Genomic DNA, 4,833 nt, shown 5'->3' on the forward strand with positions numbered 1-4,833 from the left:
ATGGCCAAAACACTGACGAGGGTTCAAGCTGTCCAGCAACATCCTTCTTTCTTTAAAATCCAAGATCCAAGCTTCCAATTGCTAAATCCGCTTCCTTTTCCATCCGAGCTCATCTTTATTGCTGAAAATTAATTTTTAAAACTAATTAAGCATCTTTTGTTCATTAAATGAGATAAAATCAACATAAAGTATTAAGATAATGCATGAATTTTATAACTAAATATGCACATATCAGTTACAGACCTCTGGGATATCCTTGATGTCCTTCACTTCTCTCTTCTCGTCCACAACGTGTGCTACGAATGTGTGGTACTTCTTGCATAGATAGTTATGATCCTTGATGCAAGAGATGATTCAGAGGTTTTTGCTAGGTTTGGCACCGTAGATGACAAGGGTTTCGTTACTCGGTAGGCTAAGGCGAACGGCCTTTTCGTAACACATGATATCGACATGGTGAGGACTTAACCAGTCCATGCCAATAATAACGTCAAATCTCCTTATTGTAACCGGCATTAGGTTGATTTGGAAGGAATGGTTGTTTAGAGTTAGAGTTCATCCTAATGGGTTTTATGTACTTTATCATCCCTATGGTGCACATACAACCCTAATGCTTTGGATCTAAGTTTTCTCTAATTATACATGCAATATTGTTTTTCCAAAGCATGAAGCCTAAACTACCATACAACTTGATATATGAATCATAAAAACTAGTTAGGAGATTACCTCTTGTTGTAGCTTGTTTGTATTTGGCCTTTAAGAGCTTAGCACCCCAAGTGTGATGCCTCAAATGTTTCACAACACACCAATAACAAAAGGAGGCTTGTGAGAGAGAAGCTAGGAAGCACAAATCGGCTAGTATTCTTCTTTAGAATGCATGTGAACGATTTTAGGGAGTTAGGGTTACTTTTATAGCCTAGAGTTTCATCCATGCAAACCCTAATTTACCATGACTTTTCACATTTTATAGGCCTTTTGGGCTAAACTTTCATGGACTCTCATAAAGGTTTAGTCCAACCCTAATCAACATGGATCATTGGTCCAAACTATAAGTATTACTGATTTACCTAATCAGTCCCCGTAAATTTAATTAGTCTCTTTTGATCACTAAATTAATTCCAAATTAATTCTTGATGAATACTAATTAAATAATGTGATTTATCAATTAATATATAATACTTATAATATATTAATAAATCACAAATAACCTCTTTCTCAAATATCCATCCTATCAAATTGTTCCAGTGAATTGCAACCCAAATGGACCATGCTACTTTCAGGTCAAGTACATACCAATTATAGTTATGGGCTTAGACACCTAATCCAACACATCCTATTTATATGTTTTTTGTGGTTTAAGTCTTTTCGTTAGCCATTTCTATGGTAAATATTTTGTTAAGTGTTTGAGGTTTTTGCTTGAGGAAATGTTCAAATTTATGACTCACGAAACTCCTCTCCACACCGCTATCAAAGAGTATGCATGCATATGTGTTATTGAGGAGAAACGTATCGGTAACCACTGTGGGGTCCTTCATTGCTTCCCCGTGCCCTATTGCCAAAACCCTTTCTGCACCTCCAGCATTCCTGTTATTGGCTTTTGGGCAATCTCTCCTGAAATGCCCTGTTTCCCCACATCCGTAGCATGCTTGGCTCACTCCAAAATTTGTGGCTGGGGCGGCCTGTTAAGCTGGCACCCTACAGAATCGGGCGGTATGCCCCTTTTTGTTGCAGCTGTTGCAATGCATTTCCTGACAAGCTCCAGTGTGGTGGAAGTTGCACTTGCCGTATTTGGGTAGGATCCCAACATATTGTCTCATTGGTGATGGAGCGGCAGGGACAGTGGCAGTGTGGACTACCATGATTTGTGTTTCTTTGTAGGCTCTTGCGTCGGTTGGCCCTTCCTCTTGTTCTAGAGTTTTCTTTTGTTGTCTCCCCCTTTTGTTTGTTCGGGGGTGGTTGTCATAGTGCCCTGGCGGACTCCATGATCCACAAGGCTTTTTGCAAAGCATTTTGCACTGTCAAAAGTGGATGGGTTTGCAGACACCACATTCCCTTGCTTTCCGGGGTGACCACCCCGGGACATAGCACCGCCAAGTAGCTGAACCTGGTAGTATAGGATGCTACATCGGATCCCTTCATTGTGAGGTTCCAGAATTCTTGCTCCAACTTCTGAACTTCGCCCCTCGGGCAGTATTCCTCCAGCATCATGATTTTTAAGTCCTCCCGGGTCATAGAGTTGACCACCGGGAGAGTTAGTGATTTGACGTGGATATTCCACCAGGAGAGGGCCCCGTCAGCGAATGTGCAGGCCGCGAATTTGACATTGTTTTCTTCTGGGCATGCACAGATCTCGAATACTGACTCTGTCTTCTCGAACCATCTTGTCAGGGCAATGACGCCTCCGCTACCATAGAAGGACTTGCGCTTGAAAATTGAGAAGTCCTTGTAGGAGCATCCTCTTGGGCATCCATGGTTTTCGCCCTGATTAGAACTATTGGTACAGTTTCCATTTCCATTTGTACCGTTAGTGCTTATTTGTGTGATAGTGGCTGCCACCGCGGCTGTCACAACGGCTTGGAAGATAGCAGAATCCATCTGTAGAGGTGGTGGCGGTGGTGGTGGAGCTGTTGATGTGTTGTTGACATGTCTGATTATTCTGCGTGGTGGCATCCTTCTGCCATACAGTTCAAAAAATGGGATGATGGTAAGTTCTCGATGATGGTTATGAATCGAGTATTATCGAAATAGAACGTCTCAACTATACATTTGGTTATGTCTATTGCGCAAGAATAGAGGTATAAGAAAGACATAAAGAGTCTAGGTGTATGGTTCTGTAGTATCATAAAATACTCCTATAGTATTTTTAAACTTTATATTTGGTTCTAGAGTTTCTTTGTATCGGGTGTTGGTAAGTTTTAGATTCGTTGTTCACCATGACTATTCCCAAACACATGTTGGTCATATCTTGCATAAATATACTTGATCAAGCTATATTTATCTTAGATATGATTACATAACTATCTAGGCTTAATCGCAGTGTTCAACTTATCTTTTTTACTTTTGTATGGTTCTTGTTATGACACCGTTCTAGTATGTGTGTCTGTGCTTATACTTTTATAAAAATATCATTATATTTTAAAAGTATACTTGTGCAAAAATGTTTAGTCAGAGAGTTTTTGTCCCATTGTATTTATAGTTGTATATCTTACATGGTTTGATATACTTAGCTCGCTATAAACAATGCTCTGATACCAATCTATCACACCCCCAAACCAGGATGGTGGAAACATCCGGGGGTGGATGACTTTCATGTATTGTATCATAACATAATGAATAATAGTGATCAAAGCAAACACAACCATCATAAATATAATTGAAAAATTACATTGTTGTAAGGGTTACATGTTTCAAAATCAATTACAATATGATGATAAAAAGGTTTGTCTGACGCCTTAGCGTCCCATCCTCAAAAGCTTGTAGTTACATGTTTTAGTGATTTCCTGGGAATACAAGTAATTTGAAAAAGTGTCATCAATAAAGTTGGTGTAGCACCTGTTTCCTGGTATGTATTTTATTTAAGTAATGTTGCATTTTTGGCCTAGGACTCGGCGAGTTGAAGGCCCAACTCGCCGAGTAGAAGCGGGATGAGACGCGGGATTTAAGTGATAGACTCGTCGAGTCGAGTCTCGGACTCGACGAGTAGGCTCTGTCTGGACAAAACCCTAATATGAGGGTTTGCACCCTATATAAACAACCTTATACAGCCTCCATTGTCCCTTTATGCTCCCAGAAACCCTCTATAGAAAACCCTAGCCGTTGTTGAAGCAATCTAAGTCATTTTGGTGAATTTTGGTGTTGATAGTCTTAAGAAGGAAGGAGAAAGGCTTAAGGAAACAAGAGGAGACCAGACGGGTTCGAGTTTGTGCTTCATTTTCAGTCCTCAGAAGCCGGAGGACTTCCGGAGCAGCAGCAGTCAGAGATTCCCCGCACAGATTATCAGCAGCTACTCGTTCGAGGTGAGTTACCTTCCAGTAGCGGTGGGTCTACGGCCACAATGCCGGCCCACCAGTAGAAGTTGTATGTTAGGTGATTGTCTTTGTGATATCATCTGGTTTTGCTACTACCTGATATGTTATATGCTGGCAAGATATGTTATATGTGATAGTAGTAGAGTTCGGTTGTTAGGACCGAAGGGTAGGTCAGACACACCAGATATGTCTGACAGTATGTGATGATATGTTTATATGCTGGCATGATATGTTATATGTGATAGTGGTAGTAGGAGGGGAATAGTCCCCAAGTTCGGTTGTAGGACCGAAGGGTAGTTCGGACACCCCAGATATGCCCGATGGTATGTTTATGTTATGATATATGTGATAGTAGCAGTAGGGGGTGGAATAGTCCTCGAGGGTCGGTTGTTAGGACCGACGGGTAGGTCAGCACCCCAGAATGGCTTGACATGGGTAGGTCAGCACCCCAGAATGGCTTGACACGGGTAGGTCGGCACCCCAGAATGGCCGTATCGGGTAGGTCGGGCACCCCAGAATTGCCCGACAATATGTATGCTATGTGTTTGTATGGTATGTGATACGATGGGGGAGCTCACTAAGCTTTGTGCTTACAGTTTTCAGTTTTGTTTCAGGTACCTCTTCATCGAAGGGGAAGGAGCCGGCGCGGTAGCTGCACATCATACACACACCCCAGATTCCGCATTATGAGTTTCCTTGGGATTGTGCTCTGACATTATCACTATTTATGATTTGGATTTTCAGACATTATACATAGTTTGTTGAGATGTTATGATTTGACCATGTTTTCCTCCGAATGTTTTAGTAA

This window comes from Lactuca virosa, chromosome 4 (assembly GCF_052849685.1).
Source record: "Lactuca virosa cultivar CGN04683 chromosome 4, Lactuca_virosa_CGN04683_v6, whole genome shotgun sequence".
Taxonomy (NCBI): domain Eukaryota; kingdom Viridiplantae; phylum Streptophyta; class Magnoliopsida; order Asterales; family Asteraceae; genus Lactuca; species Lactuca virosa.